This window comes from Lagenorhynchus albirostris, chromosome 5 (assembly GCF_949774975.1).
Source record: "Lagenorhynchus albirostris chromosome 5, mLagAlb1.1, whole genome shotgun sequence".
NCBI classification, from domain to species: Eukaryota; Metazoa; Chordata; class Mammalia; order Artiodactyla; family Delphinidae; genus Lagenorhynchus; species Lagenorhynchus albirostris.
In genome coordinates this window covers 2,476,797-2,490,397 of record NC_083099.1, presented here as the reverse complement: position 1 = coordinate 2,490,397, position 13,601 = coordinate 2,476,797, and positions in this window count along the sequence as shown.

The following is a 13,601-nucleotide window of genomic DNA, read 5'->3' as shown; positions in this document are numbered from 1 at the left end:
ACGAAGGCAAGGGGCGCTGACCCCCTCAAAGGTTCCCTGACCTCTACAAACTGCCCACCACCAGCTCCTAAATTTTAGGATTCCTTTCCACAATAAATTCTATGCAGTCATCAAAGATGGTCAGGATGTTTTCATAAAGAATATTAAGGTGGGCTTCCCTGGTGGTACAGTGGTTAAGAACCCGCCTGCCAATGCAGGGGACATGGGTTCGATCCATGGCCCAGGAAGATCCCACATGCCGTGGAGCAACTAAGCCCGTGCGCCACAATAACTGAGCCTGCGCTCTAGAACCCGTGCCTCGCAACAAGAGAAGCCCCCGCAATGAGAAGCCCACGCGCTATCTTGTTTTTTCTTCACGACTTCACTATATTCCCTCAAAATATTGTAGTAAATATAAATGGTTCATAAGACATTACCACTGCCCCACACGTGCTTGTTTTCTCTGCATTATGCTCTCACACCAGCTTCAGTTTGAATCCCTATCTGATCATCTTTGGGAACTGATCCCCACCGTATCATGATGACAGAAGAGAAGCTTACCAGGGCCAAAACACACAATCTAAATCTCGGCCACTGAGAGGCCTTTTGCTGTGACTCCATTACCAATTCACTAACCCTCCCCCCGCCATTATCGTTCTCCTTCTGCCACTTCCCCATACTATGCTACCCCCATATACTTGTGTTTTAAATTCTTCATCATGTCAAATAGCTACCTGACTTCTAAATTCTTATGTCTTACATCTAACACCAAAGTAATATTCAGAATCCAGGCTTCCATTTATGTGCATCCACAGGTAGAATTGCTGATGTTAACATGTCTCTCAAAAAAGTGCTAAAAAAACGGGCTTTTTCTGAAACCAAGGATTTACATACATATTTATACCAGAGATATTATTTGGCTTCTTTCCCAGTGAATTCATCTGTTTCTTCTTTCAATCTTGAAGCATCTAGTGAAATCCCAGGTAAAGCCTCAATGTTCATCACTTAATTCCTTCAAAACACTTTGATTTACAGAACAGAGACTTGTACCTGGGAAATTTTGAGGCACCCACCAACACTGATATATATATATATATATTTTTTTTTTAACACTGATATTTAAAAGTATTTTTCCTCTGTATCCTCCTTCAAATTGTAAGCTGTATAAGCCCATCAAAGGAGCTTGGGGTTTCTCTCTGGAAGCCCTGTTTTTCTAAGTGTTGGCATCTTTGTGGAAATCAGCCTCAATTTAACAGGCAGACCTTCCCGTGTTGGACACGGTGAACCAGGATGAATTGGGAAACCACCGAGTTGATCAAGGGCAATTATCCCTGAGCTGAACAGGACCGATGCCGTATCTGAAGTTCTGTGTGTCACATTGAGACTTTGAGAACTTGACTAAAGTGACTTTGAAACATATGGGGGAAAGTCATGGGTGTACTTGCACACCGCAGTAATGTATCTGCTTCCTCCAAGCCAGAGGTAACTGAATATTTGTATTGTATACTATCTTTTTGACCAAAAAAAGTTAAAATATCTAGAGATAAACTCAACAGAGACAAGTAAAGAAAAAATCTTATATCTGCCATCAGCCACTGTGCTTCTTGAATAACTGCAAAGATACCTTGTTCTTGGGTAGGAGAGCTCAGTGTTATAAAATCGTAAGTTCTCCGCAGAATGAACTGAGTTCAATGGTACGACTTCCAAACTAAAAAAGATGTCTGGGGAGTTTGTGAAGGCAGGCAGTCAGAGGATAGATGCTAACTTGAGGTGATTCTTAAGTTGATCTCGAAAAATTAAAAGATAGTAATCAGGGAAAAAGATGTTTGTAAAAAGAGACAAAGAAGAGAGGACTTCCTTTCCGTATAATGAAATGCATCATAAGCAACAGTGATGAAAACAGAGCTACTGATGTAGAAGTAGCAAGATGGGTGGGGCAGCATTTCATGGGGAGGTCGTCCCAAGTACACAGGGAAAGTCAGCAGATGAGGTGGCCTTCACGTCAGTGGTGGTAAGGTGTGCAGTTTAATAAATGATGGGAAGAAAATAAAGCAGGCTTCCTACTTCACTTCTTCCACCAAAAATTTTAAACAATTCTGAGAACCCATAGAGGGATAAATGATTACAATGGGGGGAAAAAAAGTTGATACCACAAAGTTGTAAAAGAATTCCTGGGTGTATTTTATGCTAAAGAAGGGAGGACCTTTCTAGGAGTGACATGCAAGGCAGAATATCTTATAGTGTAAGATACTGATATATCTGACGGAAAACAAAACTAGGCTCTCCTCAAAAGTCAAAGGACAAACAACAAACCAGTATAAGATATTTCCAACACATATTTCAAAGGTCTGATTTTCTTACTGAGCAAAGTGATTCATCCATATATGAATATAAATGTACACCTAAAGGTACACGTATATAAACATATGTATACCATTTTAATTTCTCCAGCTAGATTCTTAATATTTATGTGCCCTGGGAGGTACACACCAACATTTTTGCCATGCCTTTAGGACAATCTTTTACTTAATTTTCTCATATTATTTTTATAAAAGTACAAACATGTATTATTTTTATAAACAAAAGCTAAAAGCTGTGTTGATACTGTGTTTAACTTTGAATGACCCGTAAATCAGTGGTTCTTGGTCATTTCGGAGACAAAGACTTTTTTAAGAATCAGGTGAAAGCTGTGGACTCCATCTCTTAACAAGTGTCTAGAAGTACACACACCCAAATGCGGTATGAGTTGAGTCCCTGAATGGTTCTTCTAAAGGCACACTTATCCAGTGCTGCATAACCACCCCCAAATGCGGTGACTTAAAACATGAACCATTGGATTGTTCATGATCCTGTGGGTCAGACATTCAGGCGGGACTCGGCAGGCACAGCTCCTCTCTGCTTCGAGTGTGGTCGCCTGCACGTGACTAGGGTTGCGAGACCCAGGAGGACCTCACTTCGCGTCTGCGGGCTGGGCATCTCGGTACCCCTTGTGCGGCCTCTCTTGGCAGGGCAGCAGCCATGCAACCTGACAGCCTCACAGTGTCTCTGTCACCACCTTCTGTTCCTCAGAGCAAGTCACAGGGCCAGCCCAGATCCAAGGTGAGGGGAAACAGACTCACAGTGGGCAGGATGGCATAGGACCCATGGGTGGGGAGGGGGGTTGCATCTACCACGGTGTGACTCTAAAAATGTGCCACTTTTAGCCAACAGATGTATTAGGCCATTTGTGTCCCAACATGCGTGTTCAACATAAGTCATCTAGGAGTGGCCATAAGGTATAATAGTCATCTACTCAATGTAAATACCCAAGGTTTTTTCAGTATCCCCCCAAATAAGAACTATGGCTGTGTGTGTATGCATGGAGTACATGGGGAAAGTAGATGCCATAACTTTGGCTGATATACTGTATTTCATGCATTTTGAAATAAAATCTTTTGCCCATTACTGGAAGGATCTAGTTTGGAAACTCTTCAGAACACCCGCTATCCTGGATAATGAAGGACCTCATTATTTGATGCTGGACCTCCAGGCCCACACAAAGAAGAACTGCAGAAAAAGACACAAGGCATGACCCTAAAATGGATTAATGTGGTGATAAGATTTAAAAATTACAGTTAATTGATGATCCCAAAACCCAAGAGACCTTTCAGTTAAACGTGTAAACTTAACCATAAGTTTATCTCCCTTCTAAAACACCACTCAGACACTAGTCCCTAACTCTTAAATGACAGCAGATTATCAAGAATTCCCAAGCATAGGAAGGATGCTTCCGATGTAAAATAATAAACAAAGCAAAAGTAAACAAACAAAAGAGGAACCTAAAGAAAACAGAGATAATAAAGGAAATGGAAGAAAATTACTAACTTGCGGTCTCAGATAAATTTGAAGATACTGTATGTTAATAAAGAGCAGGAAACTGCAAAGAAGAAACAAAAAGAACTCTTGGAAATAAAAATAAAATTGCTAGAGTGAAGCAAGAGGTTAAATGCAGATTTTCTTGCTGTCTCAGTTTTCAGTAGATCCAAGATGAGCAGACTGCAGATAACCTATTTGGTCCACAGAAGAGAACATGAGATGGACTTGCATCCCTTGTTGTCACGCATCTTAAGCATATATGAGAGAATGAGATTTATGGAGGGAGAGCAGTAGTGAGAGCTTCTTTAGAAAGAGGTATCAGTGCGTTCTTCATTGCTCATTTCCCCCTCAATTGAAAAGTGAATTTTCAATTCACTTTTGAAAAAACACTGAAAGGTGTTGCCATATGTCTCCGTAAAATTCAGGGGGACAGAATGGTTGGTACCTAACGGCCCCAGCAGGAGAACAAGGAGAAAGGACTGTGGTGAAAGCCCACTGCATACCACTGGCGGTGGAACAAATCTTTGTGCTTCCCGTGGGTCATGTGTGGAAACTATGGAAAGGAGCAGAAATTGCATCACCCTGGAAGGGACCCCTAGACAAGCAAGATGTCCCCAATTGTCTCGAGACAATTGTCTAATTGAAACTATTCTTAATACCTGGAAGTGACCCAAGTGTCTTTCAAGAGCAGGAAGAAAATATTCAAAATAATATGGTTGACAGACAGACTATGGTATTAAAAAAATGATTTCCTGACTTCAGCCAGCAAGTCCAACTTTTTTCCAACAGTCTAGTTCCATTTGTGGTTTCATCTTCTTTTAGCATCTCCTTAGTAGGTCTGTAAGTTTTGTTGTCAGAAGGTTTAACATTTGACTACCAGTAATTCTGGAAAGAGAGAAAAGACAAAATGGATGGAAGGAAATTTTGAAAAATACAGAATAAAATATAAAGGACAGTTTCCAAGATCTGAAGGACATACAGTTCCAGAAAGAAAGGGCACAACAGATGCTTAGGTACAGTAATTGAGAAATCAGTAAAGGGCTTCCCTGGTGGCACAGTGGTTAATAATCTGCCTGCCAATGCAGGGGACACGGGTTCGAGCCCTGGTCCGGGAACATCCCACATGCCACGGAGCAACTAAGCCCATGCACCACAACTACTGAGCCTGCAAGCCACAACTACTGAGCCTGTGAGCCACAACTACAGAAGCCCGTGCGCCTAGAACCTGTGCTCCGCAACAAGAGAAGCCACCACAATGAGAAGCCCAATGAAGAGTAGCCCCTGCTTGACACAACTAGAGAAAGCCCGCGTGGAGCAACAAAGACCCAATATAGCCAAAAGTTAATTAATTAATTAAATAAATTTATAAAAAAGAAAAATCAGTAAATAAAAAGATACACACCAAGGAACACTACTGGGATATTTCAATAACAGATAAAAACTCAGAAAGCATTCCATAAAGGGGAGCAAGTCATACTCAAAGTAACAGGAACCAAAAAGACATCAGACTTTTTAATAGCCACAATTAGAAGAGAGAGAAACATAAAAGCAGTATTTTTACCATTCTAAGAGGAAAAGGCTTTCAACCTAGAATTTTACACCTGCCTAAACTTTTAATCGAGTGTGAGCACAGAATAAAGCATCTTCAGATATGTGGGGTCTCAGAATATTTCTCTTCCCTGCACGATTTCCTAACCTGATCCTCGAGGTTTGGCTTTAGCCAAATTAGGCAATTAACTCTGAAGTAGAAAGGATCCATAAAATAGAGGATCCAAGACAGAAAATCAGAAATGTAAAGCAATATCCAGATTATGGGGAAGGTAAAGTCCCAGATGACAAACTGTGCCATTAGCCTAGCGGGAAAGGAGTTCAGCTTAAAGCAAGAGAATGAAGCGTTCTGGGAAGGCGTTCTCCAGGGTGGTGGGAGGGTGAAGGAACTGGTATATTATCTGGCCAACTTGACTATTGGAACATATAATGGTTGAGAGAAAATTAAAGATAGATATATGGAAAGCTAAGCAAATTTAATAAAAGATGCAATTATGAGGTCATTTGTATAAGAAATGAAAAATAATCATAGTACGCTACTTGGCTCTGCAGTAAATAATAGACAGTACTTAATACATTGATGATTTAACAAGAACTTTATTAGGAATTATAGATATTCCTAGTATATCATTATAAATATATATATTCTTAAATGGGGTGAGAAGGAGAATGATGTAAAAGCTAGATCCTCATGTCTCATAAAGGATATCTATATACATAGTATAAAATTAATATACTGAGAAATACCTATATAAGAAATTTGGCAATCTGGAGATCAGAATAAATTGCTAAAGGAGATGTAAAAGAAAGAGGTGAGGGGACTTCCCTGGTGGTCCAGTGGTTAAGAATCCGCCTCCCAGTGTAGGGGACGCAGGTTCGATCCCTGGTCTGGGAATTAAGATCCCACATGCCCCAGGGCAACTAAACCCGTGCGCTGCAACTACTGAGTACATGGGCTGCAACTAAGGATCCCGCGTGCCACAACTACAGAGCTCATGTACTCTGGAGCCCGCATGCCACAACTAGAGAGAAGCCCGTGCCCCACAAGGAGGAGACCAAGTGCCACAGCAGAGGATCCCACATGTCGCAAGGAAGTTCCTGCCTACTGCAACTAAGACCCGACACAGCCAAAAATAAAAGAAGGAAGGAAAGGAGGGGAGGGGAGGGAAGGAAGGGAGGGAGGGAGGGAGGGAAGGGAGGGAAGGGAGGGAGGGAGGGAGGGAGAGAAAAAGAGGTGGAAGTTGGGGGCATGCAGCGGGGAGGGGTGTTCAATTGTTACATTTCTTTTGTCATTATTTTATTTTTCTTAATGATGTATGTTACTTTGACAAAGAAATTAAAGGGAAACAAAAATAAGGATACCCAACATGGTTTGATTCAATTCAAGCCAATGTTATTTGTTGGTCACCTTCTTTTTCCAAATCAGTGTGAGTCGTGGCAGATGTGAAGATAAGGCACAACCATGTCCCTTGTGGGGTTACTTAGGGATGGAGAAAGATAGGGCACTGGAGTAGTGAAGGGAAGGGGCTCAAGGTCCACTCTCCACCCACCCTGGGTGGCTGACTCTGGGCAACCTCTTGTGCATCTGTTTCCGCACCTGTAACATGAAAATGGGGATAGAACAAGCATATTGGGTAGGTTTGTTGGGAGGATTAAGTGAGTGGATACATATAGAGCATTTCAGTGCTAGCACGTACTCAATGTTCAATAAGCAGCAATTACCACTGTATTTTAGCTGATAACATACACATCATGAAATAGTAAGTGGAAGTGCTAATAAGGCGTCCAAAATGCTTAGGAAGCAAAGCCATGGATTTTTAAAAAATAATTTCCTTATAAAAATAATTGTTAGTTACATTGAGTTACAGGGCTCTGATTACGAATGGAAAAGCTTTGCAAAAGCGATCCACCATTCGACAGACTTCCCAAGCCCAGAGAGTGGATGTGTGTTTGCTTGGCTTCTGTCCCCTGCATTCTGCATGTCAGGCCAGGTTTGGCACTTCATTCCCTTCTCTCGGCTCCACCGATTCCATCAGTACAGTCACCTCTTCAGGTTTCTGCTCTGGCGTAACTGCTGACAGCATCGCCTGTCTTCTGGCTGTCAACCCAAAGGCCACTGAGAGTTTACTTCCTGAGGGAACCCTGCTGGAGAACAGAGAACCCTGTCAGACAGCCAGAATCCCACATGGTCACTTTTTGCAAGGGCAGACAAGTAAATACTGAGCTGCTGCCTCTGAAGGCCTTATCTGTATGTTCTCTGCTATATTCTTTTCTTGAAATGATAACTTGTCACCTATAGGACCAGGGAACAGACCAAAGCAAAGCACAGTAGACAGTGTGAAGCACCCAAATACAGAAATTCTGTTGGCATGTGTAGTAATAGGGCATACATAAAATTTCAGCCCAGTTAATAACCATTTATTTGATTATTATTTTGCCAATAACCAGAGAGTTGTAAAACATGCAGAACATGCTTTGATTTTAAGAGGAAAATAGGAAATAAAATTATGTATTCCATATGATCTTATCTATGTAAGAAGAAGGAAAAAAAACACAACTGGAAGGAAATAAACCAAAATATTAAGAGAGGTCTTTCTGGATTCAAAGATTATGAATAGTTTTCATGTCTTTCCTTACTCCTCTCTTCTTTTTGTTTTTATTTAGGAAGTCTATTATTTTATCATGAGAGAAAATATATATATGATTTAAAAGTAAGTAGTAATAACCTCAAGATAAATAACACAAATTTATTTATAAGTACTCAAGAACATTTGAGTACTTATTTTCCAATACCATGTTAGATGCTTTTAGAATTCAGTGCACTTTGGTAATGAAATTTATTTTATTTTAGAATTTAGTTTAATGGTATCTTATTATTACCATTTTCCTCAGTAGATTTTGAACCTCTTGTAGGAAGGAACCAGCTGTTAGACCTCTCTGTAACACTGTTACCAACCAGAGTTCTTGACATCCTTCATCAATAGAAATTGACTGGAGGCCAGACAAGAAATCCAGGCAAGGCTTTATTGGGTCCCTTGCTGCAGCAGAGGGGAGCGAGAACAACCAACAGGTGCCCTTGCTTGCTCCCTGAAGCGAGGGCGAGCTGGTTCCTTATGTGGGGTGAGGGTAGGGGCAGGTCCAGGGGTCAGGCCACAGGGGTGGCTTAAGTGGTCTGCCCAGCCCTTAGGTGGTGTCGTGTGCACGGGGCATGCCCAGTACCCTGCTTTTGCTCCTGACACCCTGCTTTTGCTCCGGATTCCTGAGAAGTGGCAGTTGGGTTTTTGGTCTTTTTGTATCTTGTTGTCCATAATTTGCCCCAACTGTGCATGCGCGCAGCTATTTTTAGTCCCTTATAGTTTCTTTGTATTTTGTTGCTTGAGGAGATGTTTGTCCAGATGCAAGCACTGCAGCACAGACAGGTCCCAGCCTGTCTCACCACTAGTGCCCAGCTCTCTTCTGATGTTAAGTGCTTATAAATACCCCGGCTTTGAAGACAGAGGGGGTGTGATGCTACCACCAATTTAGGATCCTTAGAACAAATCCTCTAAAATGACAGGAACCATTTGGACAAACACGGTCCCCTCTCTCATCACCCAGAAGTCCTCTGAACCGTTCCTAAATTTAGTGCTATTACCTGAACCAGGTGGATGGGGGCTCCCATGGAATATGTTCCGGATGAGGGGGCGTGATTGGGAGACCAGAGTGCCCTGTGGTGCTCCTCTCAGACTGGTGTCCTGCCCTGTGAGGCTTAACGGAGGAGACAGCAATGACAAGGAAGAGATGAACCTGGGCGGAGTGTGTCCGGGTGTTCAGCGACTCTCTGTGAACCACCATGGATGCCACGAACAAACCCCTGTCCTCGTGGAAACTAAATTCTACTAGAGAAACTCCATCAGGTCCCAGTGAGTTGGAACAGGGTATCACGGAATGGTGAGAGTGTGTGAAAGAGAGAGCTCTGGGGCCATGTGTTAAATCAGAAAAGGCAGGAATTAGAAATGCACATTTTGTCCTGTTTTGTATTTAGCCTTAGTCTAGATATGTCAGCCACTAAACCACCATCCTGCCCCTCCTCTCCCCCACAAAAAACGGAAAAATTAGAACACGTTTGCTATAGAATCACATAGGAAACCATACCAGGTACGAACAATATTAAAGTTTTTGTTTCAGGAGCATGACCGCACAATTCAGTGTCCTCATCACCACCACTGGAGCTATTTTAGGAAGGGTTCAGTTCTTCGGAGGGAACTTACAGCATTGATTTGAAAAGTCCCTTCCCTCTGCCTGCCAGAAGGCTGAGACTTATCAAGAGTGACATGAGCCTTCTCTCCTACACTTGCACCCTCGTCAGGCCACTCCAGACATTCAGCATCCTTGTTTTTTTAATTTTTAATTTTATATTGGAGTATAGTTGATTTACAATGTTGTGTTAGTTTCAGGTGTACAGCAAAGTGAATCAGTTATATATATCCATTCTTTTTCAAATTCTGTTCCCATTTAGGTTATTACCAAATATTCTGTAGACTTCCTTGTGCTATATAGTAGGTCCTTGTTGGTTATCTATTTTGGATATAGTAGTGTGTGTGTGTGTCAATCCCAAACCCCCAATTTATCCCCCCTACCACCACCTTTCCCTTTTGGTAACTTTTGGTAACCATAAGTTTGTTTTCTAAGTCTGTGAGTCTGTTTCTGTTTTGTAAATAAGTTCATTTGTACCATTTTTTTAGATTCAGCATATAAGTGCTATCATATGGTATTTGTCCTTCTCTGTCTGACTTCACTTAGTATGATTATCTCTAGATCCATCCATGTTGCTGCAAATGGCATTATTTCTTTCTTTTTTATGGCTGAGTAATATTCCATTGTGTATATGTACCACATCTTCTTTATCCATTCATCTGTTGATGGACATTTAGGTTGCTTCCATGTCTTGGCTATTGTAAACAGTGCTGCAGTGAACATTGGGGTGCATGCATCTTTCCTAATTATGGTTTTCTCTGGATATATGCCCAGGAGGGGATTGCTGGGTCACATGGTAGCTCTATTTTTAGTTTTCTAAGGAACCTGCATACTGCTCTCCATAGTAGCTGTACTAATTTACATTCCCACCAACAGTGTAGGAGGGTTCCCTTTTCTCCAGACACTCTCCAGCATTTATTATTTGTACACTTTTTGATGACGGCCATTCTGACTGGTGTGAGGTGATACCTCATTATAGCTTTGATTTGTATTTCTCTAATAATTAGTGATGTTGAGCATCTTTTCATGTGACTCTTGGCCATCTGTATATTTTCTCTGGGGAAATGTCTATTTAGGTCTTCTGTCCATTTTTGCTTGGGTTGTTTGTTTTCTTGATATTGAGCTGCATGAGCTGTTTATAAATTTTGGAGATTAATCCCTTGTCAGTAGCATTGTTTGCAAATATCTTCTCCCTGGGCATCTTGATGTGACTTGAACACACCAGGATCATTCCACCTCAAGGCTTTTGCTTTGATGGTCCTCTTCTTTCAAATACTTAGAGGTCTCTCCCCTCACTTGTTCAGAGGTCATCTCCTTACAAAGGCCTTCCCTGACCACCCACCCACCACTTATCCTGCTTAATTTTTCTTTTGAGTACTTAACTAGTCCCTGAAATTGTAAGACAAATATTTACTTGTTTATATATTTATCTGGCTTTTTTCCCCAGAAGGTGACTTCCACGAGTATAGATTTCTTGTTTACTCTCGTCCCTTCTACATTCTTGGAGCCTAAAAAAAGTAGATGATGCAGAATGGAGACAATGAATACTGGTTGAATAAATAAATGAATACATTTAATTAATCGAGTTTACCTAGAGATAATAAATTGAAAGCTCCAGAAAATTACATCTAACAGTTGTAAGTTACCTCTACAAATAATTAATGCTCTCTCTTTCATTGAATCATTGGCTTTAGAACGAAATCACCATTACTGAGTGCGCATACACACACACACACACACACACACACACACACACACACACACACACACACACACACACACACACACAGAATAAAAGTTTTCTGGGGCCCAGGTGCTACATTTGGGTCCCAGAGGGTGATATAACCCATAATTTCTAAACCCACCCACCTTTCAGGTTCAGCCTTCCTTCTTTGCCGCAGGCGTCCTCTGGAAGAGCTGAGCTGGAGACGGCAGCTGGAGGCTGTGTTTACCAAAGGGATGCTCTGGGCTCAGGGCCCCTGGCTGTTGCCACACTGTTTGTTTTTCGTGATTGGAATGTGTGGCATTATTTGGAGGTGGGCTAGTGTCTAAATTGAATGGGTGAAGAGAAACAGACATTCTCTTTGCCACCTTTGTAGAAAGGCGGCTGGGGAATCAGTGTCCCAAATTACCTGCTGTCAATTATTGATAGCTTTGGCGGGAATCATTTACCTTCTCCAGTTACTTTGACATATGGCCAAAAGGCAGTGGCCAGGCTGTTCCGTTCTTCAGCAGCCTCGTATCCATAGGAAAGTTCCCAGGAAAAGACTGAATTCACCCTTCGAAGCTTCTGTAGATTTCTGGAGAACTCAGGAGGACCTGATTCTTCCTTGAGGATAAGTCATTCATCTATTCATTCATCTAATTTTATTCATGAAAGTGAGGCTGATATTCAGCAGTTTGCACCAATACAGCTATACTGGGTATTAAAATTGTGGAATACCGTTGACCATTGAACAATGCAGGGGCTTAGGGGCCCTGGCCCTGTGCAGTCGAAAATCCACATCTAACTTACAGTTGGCCCTCTGCATCTGCAATTCCACATCTGTGGATTCAGCCAACTGCAGATCACAGAGTTCTGTAGTATTTACTGTTTGAAAAAGCTCCATGTATAAGTGGACCAAAGCAGTGTTGTTCAAGGGTCCACTATCCTGAACCTCCCGCAGCACCAGGGTCACCTGGGTTGTTCCACCAGAACCCCCTCACCAGCCCTTCCCAAAATCACCACCCAACAGTCATTGCCTGACACAGCAGGGAGCCTCCTGGAACAGGTCCATTCTGAGTAGCAGCGCCCTTACCTTCCATATGATAAGTATTTAAATATCAGGCTGCCTGAGACCGTAAGAGCAATGAAACTTGCATTTGAAAGTTCTATGTCCTTTACTTCATAAGAGAGATGGAACTCACATAAGGTGAAAACATTAAGCTGTTTACAAACATCCTAAAGGAGTCCCCCAGGATCTATTTCCATTGCCTTGCCCTTACCGAAACAAGCCTCACACCCTTTGCCTAATTTGCAAGAATTTCCAAAGAAAGGATGTTCTGGTTTTAACACGTACACCCACGAGCGAACAGGGACGTCCTCCCGCTCCTGCACGGCTGCATCAGCTGGGATATATGAGTCAACCGTATTCCATTCCCAGGGAAGGTCCGAGGACTGCGTCCAACTAATAACATACTGCAGTGCTTGGCAACCTGTCATCTTCTGGAAAAGAACTTTGTCCTCGGCAGTCTCCACATAACACTGCTTGAGTCTCACATAGCTCTGGCCACGGTTTCTGCACTATGATTTAGACAATTTCTCAGAAATAAACTATTAAGCGCCCCACCGTGGAGATGACCGCAAGCTTAAGGCATGCGGAGGGCCTGAGTGGGTTTAAAGCCCCTCATGGGCACGTGAAAAAGAAGACCTTCGGTGCACTAACCATGGGTAACGGATGCTTAAAGTGACAGGGTGCACTCGGGGCAAAGGTCATGGATACTGAATGCGGAGACCTGCTACCATTTTCCTTCCTCTGAAGAGGAGTCAGGGTGGCGCCGTTCTCCTCAGTCTCGATGCCAGGCTCACCCCAGAGGCACCTGAAGGGCCCGTGGAAGGAAGGGGAGACTTTGGGTCCTACTGTTTTTACCCCATTGCACAGTTCTAGTGAACTTTTTCCCTTTAGGGGGCTCTCCTGGTGCATTACTTTTACCTCCACAGGATAATAGTTTAATCTCCCATTTACCTGAGTTCGAGATTTAACCATCCCTCCATTCTGAGCCCCATTTACTTTAAAATCTCAAGTCCACTTTCAGTACACGAGGAATGAGCCCCCACCATCAAGCTCCCTTTCGCAGAAAAAAAAAAAGAAAGAAATGCATGTTGCTATCAGTTTTTATGCCTCTGGTTTTATTTTATAAGCAGCCTGGACATGTGAATCATTGTGTGGTTCTGACCAAATAAAACATGACTTAGGAAGCACAGGGTACCTTTTTTTTCACTC